This window comes from Pogona vitticeps, chromosome 5 (assembly GCF_051106095.1).
Source record: "Pogona vitticeps strain Pit_001003342236 chromosome 5, PviZW2.1, whole genome shotgun sequence".
NCBI lineage: Eukaryota > Metazoa > Chordata > Lepidosauria > Squamata > Agamidae > Pogona > Pogona vitticeps.
In genome coordinates this window covers 27707483-27727110 of record NC_135787.1, presented here as the reverse complement: position 1 = coordinate 27727110, position 19628 = coordinate 27707483, and the positions used below count along the sequence as shown (strand labels likewise).

At 41.2% G+C, this 19628-nt stretch overlaps 1 long non-coding RNA gene across 1 annotated transcript; it reads left to right on the top strand.

The window, feature by feature from the left end:
- Positions 1-1791: 1791 nt before the first annotated feature.
- LOC110083904 (uncharacterized) lies at positions 1792-18205 on the top strand. Its single transcript, XR_012087765.2, has 4 exons — positions 1792-5153; positions 6152-6251; positions 12852-13029; positions 14489-18205. It is a non-coding gene; the product is annotated as an uncharacterized LOC110083904 (long non-coding RNA).
- Positions 18206-19628: the final 1423 nt, after the last annotated feature.

Sequence of the window (19628 nt, the reverse complement as noted above, 5' to 3'; positions counted from 1 at the left end):
GGGGAAAGATACTGCATATATTAGGAAAACTAAACTGCTGACATAGGTCTGAATTTGAAAAATGAGCTTCTGTATGCACAATGGCTGTTTCTCCTGAATTCACAAAACTCAGCACAAGGAAAACTAGGCTGGGTCCAGATAAGCAGTTCTGGGGGTAAAAATCTGTTTCTAGGCCATGCAGAGGGGGTCACACTCTCATAAATAAACCTTCTACTCATTTCAGTAAGATAAAAATCACTGGCTAGGTTCTCCTGTTTTGCACAATGGAAGCCTGGATGAGGGTCTGGATGAGGGTCAATAAACTGAGGCTCAATCCAGACAAGTCTGAAGTGCTGCTGGTAGGTGCCCCGCCAGATACGTTAAAGGGCCATCTCCCTACCTTAGACGGGATCACACTCCCCCTAAAGGATAGGGTCCGGAGCTTGGGGGTGCTCCTTGACCCCAGTCTGACCTTGGAAGCCCAGGTGGACTCGGTGTCCAGGGGTGCCTTCTTACAGCTGCGGAGAATATATCAACTTCGCCCTTACCTGGATGAGCGGAGCCTGGCAGCAGTCACTCATGCACTGGTAACAACCAGACTGGATTACTGCAATGCGCTATACGTGGGGCAACCTTTGAAGACGGTCCGACGACTGCAACTGGCACAGAACCGGGCTGCGTGGCTGGTAAGTGGTGCCGCCGCACAGACTCATATCACGCCGGTTCTGAAAAATTTACACTGGCTGCCGGTTGCTGCTCGGGCCCAATTCAAAGTGCTTACTTTGACATATAAAGCCCTAAACGGCTTAGGACCTGGTTACCTAAAGGACCGCCTTCTTCCATATGTGCCTGCCCGTCCTCTAAGATCAGGCCAGGAGGCCCTTCTGAAGGTGCCATCCCTGAAAGAGGTGAAGGGGATGGCATGTCGGAATAGTGCCTTCTCGGTTGTTGCCCCCCAACTTTGGAACACCCTCCCTAGAGAGATCCGCCTGGCTCTGACACTCTTGGCCTTTCGGCACCAGGCAAAGACCTTTCTGTTCACCCAGCATTTTAATTAATTAATTTTAATGTTTTAATGTTTTAAGAAATATTTTAATATATGGTATTTTATACGGTCTCTTGAAATGTTGTTAATGTTTTTAGGTTTTAATGTTGTACGCCGCCCAGAAGCCACTGGCAATGGTGCGGCTAAAAAATATTGTAAATAAATAATAAATAAATAAATAAGCCTTGAAGTTCCAAAGTGCCCTCTTTCATTGATTACCTAGAACTGTTCCTATGCAGAAATCAAACCATAGGGATATAACACTGTTAAACCTGGGCAAAGCCATTAGCCAGTCCCTCAGAGGCAGATGAATAACTGCTTATGCTCTTTAGTTAAGGTGAACAGTGCCTCAATTTTAAAACAGTTTGATTTATTTTCCTGGCATGGCTCTTGGCTGAAGGGCTCCTGTCTGCACTTAGCACAATATAACTACAATGAGAGTAAATCACCACATTTACAAAAAAAGGAAAATCTGCTTTATGAAATAGGATGCAGACTTACTCGGATCCTCACGCAAAAGATTTCGCTAACTAAATACAACTGTATTTCATATCTGGATGATAAAATGCAATGCCCTATATGGTCTTCATTATATTCCAGTGCAACCTGATTATTATTATTGAGGGGAAAAACTGAAAAAAATGGTAAACCAAATGCAAGGTTATACAGTATAGAAATCAGAAAATGTTTAATTAATGTTATGTTTTCTTATCTTAATGTCTTCAACGACTTTCATATGCACTTCCGATAGCCCTGAAATAGAGGCTACCATGCTTTACTTCAGATAAAGAGGCTCAAGGTTAGGAACCACACTATCTGGGTTGTCCAGGATATCCAAATCTTTCTGGTATAATTCCTCTGTATATTCTTGCCACCTCTTCTTGATGTCCTCTGCTTCTGTGAGCTCTTTCCCATTTTTGTCCTTTATCATGTCCATCTTTGCACAAAATGTTCCCTTTATAACTCTGATTTTCTTGAACAGATCTCTGGTTTTTCCCTTTCTATTAGGAAGCTAGGAAGAAGGCAGTTTTAATAGGCTGTGTTCCCAGGAGGAATTGAATCAATTTGGGAAGTGTGGTGCGGACTGCAACTCTTTGTGCACAATGGGATTAAAAAAGAGAGAGAAACCCAAAGGCAATAAGTGGAGAGAGCACAAGAGCAGTTTCTTTACCTCCCATGAAATTGCACAGCAGTAGCAAAATATTTCCTTGTCGTTCAGCCCACCCAGGCTTTCTCTTCTTGGCACCAGCAGCAGCACCACTCCTACCACCCCAAAGAGTAGTGGGTCAGGAGGGTATCGTGTCTGCATCAAGGAGCCTGAGATAGGAATTACATGGACTATCTCTCGAAGTTTGTATTTATACCATAAATCAGAGTCAACTAAATGGCACACAACAACAACACAAGTTTAAAAGTGAATATGTATTGAGATTGTCTCTAGCAGCATAATGGCCCACACTGCTGGCACTCACCCCCTGATCCTTGCTAGTTAGTGGCTAACTGTAGCACCGTGTAAAGCTCTCAACCTGCGCAGATATACTGGCTACTATTGTCAGGCTTTTTCCCAAAATGCAGTGGCAGCTGGTACCTAACCAGGCTGGCAGGGGTGAGGTTTCATGTTATAATATGGTGTTCTCGGCCAACATCATGTGCTTTATGCAGGCTTGGGGCGTTTCTTGACACCACTGCTGCTGAGGTGAGTCGGGTACATTCTCTTTTAATCCTAGGCAACATCAGAATTCAGCAGCAGCAGATTTGTTTCAGGCCCTGGCAGTTGCCTCCTGATCCCAGGTGCTTGTGCTGGGCCTACTCACTTTTACCCATTGCACTACATCTGCTCCATTGAGATTGTATCTTAGGCCCATTCCTATTAGTGGCTGTTCTCTCATCAACATCTACACATAGGCATTGCCTGGCTGTAACTTGAAAAGAAAAGCCTGTATGGCAGATGAAGAAGTCTCGCCCAATCCCACATTAATGTCCATTTTGGCAAATGGAAGCCTAATAATGAGACAAGAATTCTGTATTCTGTTGATTGCTGTCCGAAATCCTGCAACTTATTTGCAAGATGCATCTGGAGAAGTGCTGAGTATCAGAAATACCCCATCAGTCAATGTCTCTGAATATATTTTACCATAATGCATCGTAAGCAGTTGGCGTTAAACTAGCTGCATTCTTCAATTACAATTTGCATTGAAGATCTACTTTAAGAAAAGATAAATGACTGACAGTTCTTGTAGCACACTTACTTATTACTTATATTTACTGTAGCTCCCAGGCACATTTAACTGGAAATAAACCCTGCTGAGTGTGAGAGGTATTTCTCCTACCTGAGCATGTATACTTGTAGCAGAGAACATTGGTAAGCAACCTATCCTGCAAACATGTTGTACTGAAATCCCATTAGCTCTCTCCAACAAACCAATGATCAGCAACGATGAAAGGTACAGTCTTAGATGTCTATGGAGTAGTAGGCTGCCTGCTTTGGCTTTAAGGAAAATATTTGTGGTCTAAATCCAACACAAAGTTAGCAGAAGAAAACAACATGCAAGTTAAATTTCATAGGTTCCCACTTGACCAAGATGTAGTGTATTTATGTTTCTTCCTAAACATGCCATTGATGACACTATGGACAGGCTATCACAACTAGATGCACAACCAGTTTGCAACTAAAACCTACACTAGATTCCTCCTCTCCTGCTCACATTGCCTAAGCGAATATTTGGGCTAGATGTAACTGTGAGCTCCTAACTAGATCTGCTGGATAGATCAGTAGTTTTGGTGTGGTTGGGAGTTCAATTCTCCACTGTGCCTCCTTGACAGGGTCTGGACTTAGTGATCCATGAGGTCTCTTCCAGCTCTGCAGCTCTAAGATGATTAACATGATTTTCCAATCAGTGCCAGTTTTGTAATTAAACACATATGTAAAACTCCATTCAGTGGCTCAAATCTTGTCACTTAGCTTCATAAGTTGCAGTAGAGCGAGTACATTGAATCAATGGGGATTTAGTGAGTCATCTCTGTAGCTTCTATTGAGCCTGCTTGTGATTTCTATGTTAAGCAACAGGATTCAGTCAGTGGGTCCACTCTAGTTAAGAGTAGTAACTGGAGTTAGCCCATACTGGATGATCACAGACTTTGCATGCTTATTTTCTAGTATTCTTCTTTTGCAAGATTTGTTTCAGCTCCCACACACAGAAATTGATTGTATGCTCTGAAAAGAATCATCCTATTTAAATACCAAAATAAGGCTTTAGCAAGGCATCAGGAGGCCCTTGAAAATATTTTAGAAACCAACTGGTACAGATCTTGAGTGAGCTAGTTTTAAGGTTTTTTATTAGTTTCTGGTTTGTCTGCAGGCTGCTGGTACGTATCATTAATGTTCTTTAAGGCTTGGATATGAGATATTAATACCTGATGCCCTTTTCTCATGTAGCATATTATGGAGATCTACCAGTGAACATTTATTGCAAATAATTTTTTCATGTCCTTTCCTCTGTTGAGCACTGCTGGGACCACTACAAATGTATGAGGAGTTGGGAATGGCGTTGGAGATACATATATGAAGAGGAGCCTGCTGTGAGAGATGGATTAAAATCTCTCTGGATCAGACATTAATCTATTCCGGAAAAGGACTTGTGTGTGTGTGGGGGGGGGGGTGTCACAATGCTTGCTTTACATCAAACTATGTATTATCAAGGTAGAAAATACAAATTTTGGTGGCACCATAATTACTGTCAGGATCTGGCCCACACTGCCCTGGCAGCTGCAGGATCAGGGCAAGCCTGACCCAGGAGTGATCTGGTGTTTGCAGGCTCAGGCCCTGGCCTGTGTAGCAGCTGTTGGGCCACTCATGAGGCTCACCTGGAAACCTGGAGGGAAGTTCTATTTAAGGAGTGGTTCTCTCTCCCAAAACCAGCCTCAGCAACAAAGGTTTTTTGGTTGTGTTTATTGCTCCTGAGCTCCAGAGCCCCTGTATTCCCTTATTCCTACATCTCTGTGTCTTGACTCCAGTGTTCTTGCACTTGCTTCTCTTCTGGCCTTGCCCGTTGCTCTTGTCTCCTGCATCTTGGTGCCTTGTTGTGGCTCTGTTCTCCCAACCCTGTGCTTAGTCATGATCACCTGCACAGTGAGTACCTTTGGACTTGATGCTCTGCATGGTGAACTGGGTCCTGGTGCCCTTGCCCCTGGTGAGAGGCTGCCTGGGATATCTTGGACTGTTACAATTGCAGATCTCTATCAGACATGAGTGTATTGCCTGTTTAAAATGGACTCCAAAACCTTTCTATTCAGCAATATGCCAGTTTGGGTTACAATGATTATTTCCTATTGCCGCTCAAAACTATTACTTTTCTGTTTTGTATTGTTTATTATCACTGCTGCTTTTGTTGGTTTTTATTATAATTAACTAATTAGTCATGTTATTGTTCCCCATCACCACACTTGGAAATATTTTTCTGGGAGTTTTTAATCATACAGTATATTTTACAGGCTATTGTGAGGGGTTGGGGTGGAGACAGACAAGAAAAAAAATCACCAGATGGTGCCATTTCACTGTCTGGTCTGGATCTTTACATCCAATCAATATGGCAATCAAATCCACATTGTTGTTTTTTTAAATCTGTGCTATTGCCAGGTTTCTAATGCTGTTTCTTTTCAGAGCAGCATTACAATAAATTAAATATTTCTTTTATACTGTGATTTCCCCTCCCCCTGCCCCTGCGTCTTATATAGCTGCCTTCCAGATTTTGCTCTGTAACTGTTTCTTATACCTAGGTATATATTCTTAAAACATGATATTTCTGCATTTCCCTTTAAGGATTCTCTGTACTGCCATTTCAAGCAGAAAAATATTATTCTAACTCTCAGTGACTTTGTGCTAGCAAGCCATCTGTCCCCAGCGCACAGGTATCAGGCAGCTGAGAGGAGAGTAATTTTTCTCAGGATCACACACCTAACTGAGGGACAGTTGTCTAATGACAGGCAGCTGGGGGAAGCAGGGTCAGGGAGAATGAAAGGACAGGACTGGAAAGGCATGGGTTTGTCACCTCTCTCTGAAGAAGAGGATGCAAGACAGGACAACATTGGAAGCTGTCTACCCTCACCTTGTTTGTTTGCTTGCAACAGGAGTCAGACACCAGAGACTCTAGCCACATGCTTGGATAAGGCTGGTCACTGCCCCAGGCCTGGAGAAGCAAATGACAGGCATGCCAAGGGACAGGTAGAGGTGAGCTCCAGAGTCTGACTTCTTTTGTTCATTTATACAAGCCTTCCTTGGACCTAAGCTCTCCTTTCTGTTGTCCAGAACCTGGACTCCGAGGAACTCCAGTGAATGTAATTGGATCCCCAAATTGCCAAGTGATACCCAAGGGTTTAGTGATTGGGTTAGGGGAGGCAGGGGGAAGCGACTCTATACCACTAATAGAAACTGTCCTGAGCCAAGAAGCTGAGCTGGAGTCACTGAATTTATTTCAAGCTACCCTGGACCTGCTGTTGCTACAGGAGGAGGTGCGTAATAGCTGTGTTCATAATCTGGACCTCAGAAAGGTAGGAATCTTGGGAAAAAAAATACTGTATGACTTTTTAAAAAATCTCTGGGAGAGTGGAGGAAGCAAATGGGGTTGAGTGACTGGGATGTTCCTCTTCTAATCTTAGGTTACTTTTTATCAGGGGTGCTCACATCCCTGTGGGTTGGGGGCAATGACTCAAAAAACAAGCTGGAGGTGGGTTCATTGGGGGGGGTTCATGATAGTTCGTGTTCCTTGCTCCGTGAGTAGCCACAAGCCATGAATCATCACAAACTTTGAGTTTATGCCCATCTCTAGAGAGTGCTCGTGTATGTTAAGAATGTTTGTGGTGTTCTTAACTTGCTTGCACCTTGTATCTTCTGTAGCTCAGTAAGTATAGTTATATATGGAAAATTGTATATGTAATATTTGAATTTCATTAAAATTGCTGAGCATTCAGTTATGAATTTCCACTCAAAATGTATTATTACTTTAAAAAGAGTAATGTATTTTTAATTTCTTAAATAATCATTTTTCACATTCCTTCTTTTTTTGCTTGTTTGTTTTAACTGTTACAATCAGGAGCCAAGGCATGACTGCATCTTAAAGAGTTGTAGGCTTTTCACAATAAATAAATTAGTCATTCAGGGAATTAATCATAACAGGCTATCAGTAGTAAGGGTTGCCATTTTATCAAATTGACCATCATCCATAAAACTAACTTTTGTTACATTAACCGATATACTAGAAAGTATCTGCAGCATGCCACAGTGCCAATGGAGAGCACAATTAACTTGGTAGTATGTCCAGCATGCTTCTTTAGAATAAAAACATACTGCAGGGGTTAACTTTTTTTTTAAAAAAAAGCCTGATAAAGATATCAGAATACAGTAGGATGCCCCTATTGGTGGGCTCAGTATCCACTGATTAACTTAGCCGTGGTCTGAAAAATATTAAAAATACTAAAAGAAAACCCCAAAAATGTTTTCAACTATGAAGTTACCAAAACTAGCCATGAGAGGGAGCCAGAGATCATGCTATGTATAGTATTTGTTATTATAATAGTATTCACTATAATCTGTATTTTTCAGCATCTGTGGGGGAGATGACTTGGAATTGAGCCCTTGCAGATATGAAGCCCCTACTGTGCTCATGCTTCACTACACTTTTATACTAATGAATCAATCCCTTGGACAATCATCTGCCAGATCTGCTTTGATTTGGATTTCTGCACTGAGCAGGTGGTTGGACTCAATGGTCTCATAGGCCCCTTCCATCTCAATTTTTCTATGGTTTCTTATCAGCTCCCCCCCCCCCCAGACTGCTGAGGAAGTAGGCATTTCTGCAGTATTATATGCATAGTGAGAAAGTGGGAGTCCTAAGAGAGGGAAAGATAGAGATGAGAAGGAAGGGATGTTCTTTTTCAGAAAGACAAGACTATGTGCTGCTCTAACAGGAAGAGGAAGGGAAGTGATTGGCAGGGTCAATGTTAGTACTGTAGCGCAAGAAAAGGGAGGTCAAGAAGGTCTCCCGGTGTGTGTGGAGCTAAGCTGCCTCAGCAACAGGGGAGGAGGAAAAAGTTGTGGCTCTTTCCAAAAGAAGCAAATGACACTGCTACCACCACATGGCCTGATCTGGACTCTTCCATGGTGGAAAGCTAAAGGATACAGGAGATTCTGGACCAAATCGAAATCTCTGGCCAGTGTATTTATTGCCTCCCCCACACACTAATTATTGCCAGTACATTTGCAGTATTGTGTCCATCAGCATGAGACTTACAGTTGATTTGTGCATGTCTAGGCCACAATATTGATACACCAATCACCAAAATTCTGACAATATCTGGAAGCACACTCATATTAAGGAACTCTCCATAAAGTTCTGATCCAAGAAGCTGCAGCAGTGCACCTTCTCTTTGAGTGTTGCACCACTTAGTTACATAACTTTGTCACAGTCCTTTTCAATGGCCATAAAGGTAAAGCTTCCCCTTGACTGTTAGTCCAGTTGTGTCAGACTCAAGGGTGCGGTGCTCATCCCCATTTCCAAGCCACAGAGCGAGCGTTTGTCCGAAGACAATCTTCCGTGGTCACATGGCCAGTGCGACTTAGACACACAATGCTGTTACCTTCCCACTCAGGTGGTACCTATTTATCTACTTGAAACAGGAGCTCACTCCATCAGTTGGATTCGATCTTACGACTGCTGGTCTTCTGACCTTGCAGCACAGAGGCTTCTGTGGTTTAACCTGCCGCGCCACCATGTCCTTCAATGGAAACCATAGTTTAAAACTATCAAATATATTCTGTTCTGAACTTCTGTCATATTTAATCTAAATGCATTCTGTATTCTGTAATATACATGGATTTTAAATTTGTTCTGTCATACCCTAAAACAACATTGTCTCATAGCATTGGAAATGTGGGGAAATAATATATTCAATACCATTTGAAATAGCATTTGCATGAAGGTGCAGTTCTGGAGCTCTGTTTTGATAATGTGTTTCTTGTTACTCCTAGACCATCAGGCCCCTTAATTTCCTGAGAGCAGTGAGGTTAATGATTTACATGAGTCTCACCCCATCTGTGGAATAATAGAGACAGGAAGAAGGGAAAAAATGTACACATAAAGAAATGAACATTAAATTATTGTTTTTATGATAGCAGCAGAAGCAGAACTAATACTGGGGAACTTTAATCTATTCTACATTTATCAAACCATGAGATTCTGATGCATGCTGGCATGTAATGTGTACAGACACATGTACCATCAAGCAAATGATCAAGAATATAATTTGGTGTTTAATTGTCACTCAATGGTAGCCATCTGATTCATTAACCACTTAATGCAGGTATGTTGACCTGCAGTGAAATTTTATAAGTGTTTTATGAGTAATGAGAGCTGCAGCGGAATTTTCTGTATATCAAGGCTGTATCCTTCCAGATGTTGTTGAACTACAACCCTGAGTAAGGGTAGGTATGCTGGCAAGGGTTGATCAGAGTAACAGATGAATAATATATATAGGCCCACGTGCAGTATATACAAATGATCCCGTTCTTGCATTGGACCACCGTCATGGAGAAGAAATAGTATGTGAACTAAAAGAACATATATATCTCTTTTACAAATACCAAGATGGCCATTCTTTCTGAATTGGCAACATAACTACGTAGGGTATAGTGCAGCCTTCACTCAACTAAGTGTCCTCCAGATATGTTGGTCTACAACTATAATTGTTGTGCATATTGGCTGGATATGCTTGTGAGTAAAATTATATGGCTAAAATGGTAGGAACACTAATTAATCTCCTTCCCTCTTCCTTTCTTTTCTAACAGTATTGGCAGCTTTATTTTAGAGAAATAAAGTGTGAAACAAAAATGAATGTGAACACTAAATCACTTTTTTACTTGAGATGTGTGATTTAAGGGCCCACAGCAATCATTATGCAAATCTATCGGGTTCAGCTCAGCTTTGTCTATTTAAAAATGGGAGGAGGTAGAGGAAAGGGAGAGAAACTTACTCAAAGTGTAGAGAACTACTGTAATAACTTTCAGGGCATAATTGGGCCTTAATTTGGCTTGCAGTCTCTCATCATTATTTAATTCATTGTCATGAACTTCTGAACTCCTCTCATAAGAATGCCATATGGAACATGGGAAATGGTCTTCCAGCTGCTAAGTCTAAGAATTTCTGTATACAATATGCATCGAGCATTCAGAGTTCTTGCTAGATCAGGGTCCTTGGGAACAGTCTTAACTGGAATCCATCCCATGACAGATTTTTGTTATGTGGAGTGCAGCAGCAACAGCTGCTGTTGCCTTTCCAAATTCTTGATCATGATAAGACCTGATCTTAAACAACAAAAAAGAATTGTGAAACATTGTGAAGCATTTTTTTCTAGAACAAATTAGATATCAGCCTGAAAGAGTTATAATGAACATTATAACATTAATCAGTTGGAGCTTTCCAGTCAATCATATTTAGAATAGACCCGCCAAAAATTAATGGGATGTAAATGCTATTAATGGAGCCATTCTAGGTATAAAGTCATATTCAGTTATTAAAGCAGTACACTGACCACAGGTAGAGGAAAGATCTGTGGTCCTGCCCTCTCTGTTTTGAATTTTATCATTCACCTATACACAGAAGGTGGTAACTCTAAAGAGAAGAATCCCAACCCCCATCCATGGTGTCTCTCCATGTGAATTGGGGTTGTGAAGACCCCTCCCACACGTATAGCAGGGCTCTTCTCTTTGAAGACCTGACTCTGTGTAAGGGAGCAATGAAGTTAGATAATGGAGAAGGATGGGTTCACAGTGCTTCCCACAAGTTGGGTTAATGTATCTGCTCTTATAATATCTGAGTAGGGCTATAGTCCTGAGCCAAGTTACTGTTTAATATGCTTTATGTATTCTTGGTATTTAGATCCAGGTATAATCTAAACCAAGTCCCTTATGAATACACAGTGGAAGTGAAGAACAGATTTAAGGAACTCAATTTGGTGGACAAAGTGCCTGAAGAACTATGGATGGAGGCTCGAAACATTGTACAGCAGGCAGCAACAAAAACCATCCTAAAGAAAAGGAAATGCAAGAAAGCAAAGTGGTTGTCCAACGGGGCCTTAGAAATAGCAGAGAAGAGAAGGGAAACAGAATGCAAGGGAGATAGGGAAAGTTACAGAAAATTGAATGCAGAATTCCAAAGAATAGCAAGGAGAGACAAGAGGGCCTTCTTAAATGAACAGTGCAAAGAAATAGAGGAAAAGAATAGAAAGGGAAAAACCAGAGATCTGTTCAAAAAATTGGAGATATTAAAGGAACTTTTTGTGCAAAGATAGACATGATAAAGGACAAAAATGGTAGGGACCTTACAGAAGCAGAAGACATCAAGAAGAGGTGGCAAGAATACACAGAGGAATTATACCAGAAAAATCTGGATGTTCCAGACAACCCAGATAGTCTGGTTGCTGACCTTGAGCCAGACATTCTGGAGAGTGAAGTCAAGTGGGCCCTAGAAAGCATGGCTAACAACAAGGCCAGTGGAGGTGATGGCATTCTAGTTGAACTATTGAAAATCTTAAAAGATGATGCTGTTAAGGTGCTACACTCAATATGCCAGCAAGTTTGGAAAACTCAGTAGTGGCCAGAGATTAAGCATTTAAATACATACCTCTTGAACAAGTGCTTTGGCAGATGATAGTGTCAATGATGGTTTTTCAATAGGCTTGCATGAGTGTGCTTACATATTATTGCTGAGATCCAAAGCAAAGAATTCCCTAATGCTAGATAGGAATTTCAGAACCACAGTGTTGTTACACTGACTACAATATTCTGGAATAGCATTATAGTAAATGAAACACTATCTTTAAATTAAGAACTTCAGTTCATATTCCTTGGAGGTATCAAATTATAGTCATACATGTCTGATTCTATCAACACTTAATTTTATGCACATATTATTTCCTGCTTCTACAGCCCTTGATAACTTTCCTGCTCTTTTCCAGGCCATGCTAGCTAGAAGATTCTTGGAGCATTTTTCCATGCTGTGAAATAGCATATATGACACCCCAAATCAAGGTTCTGTCTGCACCCTCCAATTCATTCCTCTGTACTCCTGCTAAGAGTCAAAGCAGGGGTAGTGAAATGTTGACCCTCCATGTGTTATATACTTCATCTCCCATAATTCTTTAGCACAGGCTATGCTGGATGAATGGATGGGAGGCAATGCCCAACAATATTTGGACGTCTAACAATGTGGCCTTCATTTCTGGCTCTATAAATTGTTTTCCAGACAGCTTTTTGGAGGCTTGCTCAGCCCTGGAATGAAGAGGGTGCAAGATTTATACTATTAAATGAAAACAGCAAAGAGCAGAGAAGGTACCATGTATCACTGAATGATCGGAGACTGACATCATCACTAGACAAAAAGGCCCACTCAGTATCTGCATCACTGATTTTTTACCAGTCCTGAGTCTACATTTAGGGATTACATGTTGTTATAAGCTAACAAATGCCTGATGAAACCACACAGATTGGTTATCCATTAGCATCATGCAGTGGATTTGTTTCTGCACCATGGCTACCTAAAGGCTATGACACTTGCTGTACTTCAAACAGTTCACTGATGAAAACTGGGGCATTTTTATGTGTTTAGAATACCATTTTCTTACACTAGTAGTAAATTCAGCAGCACCCCATACGGATACAATGACATATTGCTGAAAGTTCTCTCTATCCTATATGCTGAGGGTGGATAAGAATTTTCTTTTTCAATCTAGTTCTTGTAATAAGTTACTGCAATTCACCAATTTCTTCCTTTTTCAGATGGAAAGAATGTATGCTGCTGCTGTTGTAAAAGAAAACTGAAGCAGTCAGTTATCCAGCCCCAGATTCTAGAGTGCTGAATTCTCAAATGCTTGGGGTCTCAGTGCAGTTAGTGCATACAATGGAGTTATGTAGGAAGTTAACACTAGAGTAGGCCTATTAAATCAGTGGAAATTTAGTAAGTCAGCTCCTTCATAAATTGTATTGAAACAAATGGGATTACTCTTGCTATAACTTACTTTTGCATAGTAAGTCACAACTAGAGAAGACTCTCTTCAATCAGTGGAACTTACAGATCCCCACTGATTCAATGGCTTAGTCCAAGTTATAACACTAAGCAACAGGATTTCAGCCTAAAATAAGTAGTGATTAGAGATGGGGGTATTTGGATATGAATATCCCCACACAGGTGGAAATAATGAGGGTCTGGCCCCATGGAGCCAGACTGTCCACTCATAATTTCACCGCTGATGTGAGCTCGTTAGACCTTTCTGTCATGCCATTGTCTGCAGTCGATTACCTAGTCCTGGCAGGAGGTGGGATGACAAGCCTCTCTGCTAGGTCGGAGAGTGGCCAATCCATTGAGGAGAACAGCACAATAAGAAGCCTCTGAGGAACAGGGACAAAATCATGAGTGGACAGTCGGGCCTCATGGGGCTGGCCCCTCATGATTTCCACCTGTGCGGGAGTATTTATATTCGTATACGAGTACGAATACTCCCATCTCTAGTATTGATTGTTATTTTCTAGTCACTCAAAATAAGCATATTGGGCTAACTGGAAGTGTAGAAGAGATTTAAAGCTTCCTCACCCACTAAAAAAAAAAGAGAAACTCTCTGAAAGGCCCCAATCTATGCAGCGGCTTTAAAAGTCCATGCTGTTTCACTGAGTACTTAATGCAACATCCTTCTACACATTTAATATAGTGCATAGCTTAACCCAAAGGCAAGCTTTATAGAAGCTGCAAATAATAACATTAAAATAAAGAAAAGCTAGCTAGGAAATACATTGTCAAAAGCATTTCAGACATTCCACGGATTAGTCATTCCCAAAATAGTATGATAACATTCTCAGCCATTTTATTGGAATGACAGAAACATAGGATACATTCCAAAGTTCAAGGGCTTTAAAGTCCTGTTAATTTTAATAAGTCAGAGATCAGCCTGTGCTTAACTTTTGGCTGGTTCCTGATCCTAGCAACTTAAAATGAACTTCGTCAATTCCTCTGATCTTTCTACAGCTATCTGTGCAGCACATTCCACACAGTGAGCCAAACTCTGTTCTCCGCTATGCCCATAGTGCCGTCAAAACGAATGGAAATATTAGGAAGGCAGGTGGGTTTGCTGTCGGTCCAGAATACTGGAAAAGCAAACCATGCCATCCTGTACGGTTGTTAACTACCACTGTGTCCAGTGGTGCTCACTCTCAGGTAAGCAGGGCTGGAATCACACAATTAAAGAGCAAGGAAATGTCCCATTTATTAATCAGATAATGGGGTCATAAGATTTGATTTGGATATTGCAGTCCTAAGTCACATAATGCAACCGTCTGAAGAAAAAACCATCTACATGGTATTTAGACAGCTGTTCAAATTGTGCTCTTTGACTCACATTTTCACTTTCTCAGTGTGCTTCCAGCTGGCAAAGGAAAAGTCTGAGGGGGAATGGAGACTCCGCCAAAGACACGTAGACTTTTGTGTGGGGATCAGCAGAGGGAACGGCAAATACATACACAAGAGAAAAGCTTAAGCAGCATCAGCTTCCAGTGTCAGGACAGAAATAAAGATTTTGAATGCTGTTTTTAATTCTGCCTTTAAAAAAAAAACAACTGAACAGTGCCTTTCAGTCATCATGAAATGCTTCTGGCCCACTTGGAATAAGTTTCTCTATCATGCAGTTATGTAGGCATTTCCTCCATTTGTGCATTTATTTAGTAGCCAGAACTTTTTGAAAAATTACTATGCTCAGCTTCCCTTGAATCCCCCAGCTAAGACAGCCGGTGGATGTGCCGGCTGAGGAATTCTGAGAATACTAGTCCAAAAAAAGTAATACTTCCAAGCTCTAATGATACCCTACCCTTCTTTGGAAAGTCCAGGGTTGCTGATATGAAGCTCACAGTAATTTCCTCAAGCCGTATCTCTCATGTTCAGAATATTGCTAATATTACCAGCCATTACAGAAAAAGCTTTTGTAGTCCCCTGTTTTGTAACTCCTGGCAGCTGTTTGCCCATTGGAACAAACAGCTGTGTACTTTATTTTGGACCACAGGCAGAGTGTATTTGACAATTTGGATAACGGTCAGGGCCAGCCCTGTCATTGGATGGAGTGAGGCAGCTGCCCCAGGCTGAATGTTTTTCATTATTTAATATGTATTTATTGCACGTTTTTTCTTCATGATAGGAATAAACACTAGTGGGTTTTCCTGCCTCATGTGACAAAAAATATGGATGAATTTGGGGTGGCAGCATTTGCTCTTCTTCCTCAGGAGATAATTGCCTTGGTCTAGCCATGATAAAAATGCAGTTGGTTCTACTGTTAGAGAGGAACTTCTATAGTTTGCCAGACTAATCACAAAAAGATACAAATGAGTGTAGACGACTTTTTCCCCTGTTTGCACCTATCCAAAGATCAGTTGAGCAGTCTTCATTGTTATGCACAAAAAAGTTACTTCCTACTGATGATGACCCTAATCAGGGTTTTTCCGGTATGTGAAGAGAACTGGTGTACTCTTTTTAGATAACAGAACTTCCTGAATATTTTGCATCTTGTATACTGACCTTTGCAGCTATGACTGTAATCCTGCAAAGATTCACGCTTCACTTCTAATGCTGTGTATTTAAATGCTATGAAAGAAAAACACATGTAATGCTAAGCAGCTGCTCTAGATTTTGCTGAAAGGAGAAATGGGCCTGTAATCCTGTTCGCTATTTCAATCTAGCGTAATTATGTGCAGCTGTGTGTAGGGTGGCAGCCAGTGCCGCCACTCCTAACAAGAGCTAAGATTGCAACCATGTGCCCAGTTTCATATGTTTGAAAGGTTATTACAACCTGACAACATAGACATGATTTTTAGGTTAAATGGCTGGGTGATTTAGCTAGTCACATTAGCACTGAGTCCAATTTGCCAAGGATGCTGCTATTTAACACAGGTTAATACAGTCATATGGGAAAGCCATTGTCTTGGCAGATAGATGTTTCATTACTGCCGGAATCTCTCATACGTATAGCTCCTATTCATGATATTAGTCTGCAAAATAGCAAAATTTCAATTTTGTAATTAAAATAAATTGGAAAATTGTTCCGATTTACTTGTTAATTGAATCATTGTGCTTTTTAATTTTTTAAAAAATATCTAAGCTAATTTCCCTCCCCTCCCTTTAATATGTTGTTCTTACATGTGATCAAGTTACCACCAACTTATGACAACTCTATGAATGAATGGTATCCAAAATATCTTGTCCTCAACAACCCTGCTCAGTTCTTGTAAACTTAAGCTTCTGGCTTCCTTCAGGCAGGCAGTACATCTAATATTAGTCTTCCTCTTTTCCTGCTGCCTTCAGCTTTTCCTATCATTATTGTCTTTTTCAGAGAGTCTAGCCTTCTCAAGATGTGCCCAAAATATATCACCCTCAGTTTTGTCATTTTTGTTGGCAGTGATAGTTCAGGCTCTATTTGGTCTAAGATCCTCTTGCTCATCTTTGTGGCAGTCTGTGGTATCCACAAAGCTCTTCTCTGCCACCGTAACTCAAATGAATCGATTTTTTCCTCTGTCAGCCTTCTTCCCTGTCAAGCTTTGTACTGCATGTAAAATATGAAGTCTGTTTTTTAAAAGGCTCTCTGGGGCATTGTCCTCTGACTTTATTAAATGATATATGGGGTGGGAGTAAGGGAACATCTACAATATAAAGAGGCTATAGAATAAAATATTAACCAAGTCTTCCATTGCCTGCTGTAGCAAAGGCTACTGTGAAACAGAGCAAGGACTGTTTCTCCTCCTCTAGAGGCATGCATTTCCATGCTGCACAAAATAATCTCTCTGCAGATCACATAAATTAGTCACTAGTGGCCTGATGGACTTGCATTCATAAGAATGCAAGGTTTTATTTTTTAAAATCTCAATGGGACCTCTGACCAAACTGCTAGGATTCTGGGATGCCACTGGAATATAAAAAGCATTATCACACCGCTTCGCATCTATTTATGCCATCCTTTCAAACCACAAGTCATCAAGAGAGTGGCTGGCAGCTGTTACCCATACTGTTGACCCATTTAATCCCATCTTTGCCATCCATTCACAGAGTGCGCTTTCAATGAGATGTTATCCTAGTAGAGTAGTGTTGCTCCTTTTAACTAATCTGCACAAACACTGCAGAAATCTATGTTCATGTTTCTTAGAGTCAAGTAGTGCTAAAATATGAAACATCTGACAGTTCTGATTTTTTTAAAAAATATAATTTATATTCATCTTAGAACTGCAGAGGGATGTGGTGGTGCTGCGGGCTAAACCGCAGAAGCCTGTGCTGCAGGGTCAGAAGACCAGCAGTCGTAAGATCAAATCTACGGGACGGAGTGAGCGCCCGTCGCTTGTCCCAGCTCCCGCCAACCTAGCGGTTCGAAAGCATGTAAATGCAAGTAGATAAATAGGGACCACTTCGTTGGGAAGGTAACAGCGTTCCGTGTCTAAGTCGCACTGGCCATGTGACGACGGAAGATTGTCTTCGGACAAAATGCTGGCTCTATGGCTTGGAAATGGGGATGAGCACCGCCCCCTAGAGTCGAACACGACTGGACAAAAATTGTCAAGGGGAACCTTTACCTTTACCTTTACCTAGAACTGCAGAGCTGGAAGGGACCCTATGGATCATCAAGTCCGGCCCCTGTCAGGGAAGGCACAGTGGGATCCAAAGTCCCACCCTCTGGCTTCACAGCCAGAGATCTAAACTACTGAGCTATCCAGCAGTTCTATAAAGTGTATTCTTCTGAATAAATGGCAAGTCTTCTTTCTTCTTGTATGGAATGGAAAAAAATAACGTAGGAAGCTGCCTTATACTGTGCCTAATCATTGGCCATTTGGCCCAGTATTCTGGCACTGACGGACAGCATCTCTCTATGGCTTCCGATAGGATTCTTTTCTAGCTCTACCTGAAGATCTTGGGGACTCAGCTCTACCATTGAGATATGACCCCTAAATACTCAAGCTTTGCTCACTTTGGTTTTGGGCCATATTCGTGAGTTCTAGCATGGTTCTCCAGAAGAATCAGTCTCTAGATGGCACTGGGCTGCAACTCCCATCATCCATATTCAGCAAGTAAAAGCACCTATCAAAATATTAAACATACAATAATATGAAAAAAACCTTGCAATCTGAAAATGGTTTGAAAACACTTTCAAAACACAGCAAAAAAAAAACACAACACCAATAAATGAAAAGCATTTCATGCTAAGACTTTTTTGTGTTTAATGTAATGACTAAAAGCTTGCATAAAAAGGATGATCTTTGAAATGTTGCAATTTAGAAATACAGTAAACAATACTTTGAGGTGGGAAAATTGCCACATGTTATTGAATCACAACTCCTACCACATGTTGCAATTGATCGCGTGTTTTTGACTCCAACTCCCATCAGCTTTAGCCACCCTAGTGAATTGAGAGGAATGCTAGAAATCGCAGTCCAACTCAATTGCAACTCCACTGCAAATGGATTTTTATATACGTGACCTTTGAAATAATATAAATGCAGCCCTTATTTTATGAATATTTGATTATTTCTACAAGATGTTTTACTTCATAAACCTAGTAGTGAGGGGAGAAGGAGAGAGAATGTATGTGCCACTCTACAGCTGGAGAGAGAGAGAAAAAGAGAAACCTTCTCTCAGGTTTATGGTCTAAACCACTGGTTCTTAACCTTGGGTTATTCAGGAGTTTTGGACTGCAACTCCCAGAAGCCTTCACCACCAGCTGTCCTGACTGGGGTTTCTGGAAGTTGCAGTTCAAAAGCATCCGAGTAACAAAGGTTAAGAACCACTGGTCTAAACCACTGGTTCTTAACCTTGGGTTACTCAGGAGTTTTGGACTGCAACTCCCAGAAGCCTTCACCACCAACTGTGCTGCCTGGGATTTCTGGGAGTTGCAGTTCAAAAGCATCCGAGTAACAAAGGTTAAGAACCTTTGTTTAGACTCTAAACAGTGAGCTGCACCTCTCTCCCAGGCTCCATCTCTTCCTCTCCTAACCCTCTTCTGCATACATCTTCAACACTGCCCACTTTTGCCAGACTTGGAGCTTGAAGCATTGGTTTAGCATTTCAGACTAGAGAGGTTTGTATCTGTATATTTTTCTTGCGCTCTCTCTCTCTCCCTCTCTCCTTCTCATGTCCTCAGAACTTCTCCACTTCCATTAGTTTGATCCAATTACAGTCTGCTGTGGCACTTGGCCTATCAAGGCACCCTTTATTTGGAGGTCTGTCAAATCAAATCAAAGCTGCAAGAGATTCAAAATATAGTATACACACATGGTTGGGAAGGCATCTGCATTTCCTATTCCAGGTTGGGAGCCGCAGAGAATACTGGTGAAGTTCAGCAGAAGCCTAGGTACAAAAGAAGGGTCATGGTCAACTCACTGTGGGCTTGGATGGAGAGCATCAGATTAGAAAGAATCTATTAGATTTGCTTTCTTCCATATCTGAATTCTTCTAAAAGCGTCACATTCTTTCCACCTCAAAGATGAACAGTTCTGATACCAAAATCAGCAACAATATGAAATTGGCAGAATATGGGGCTC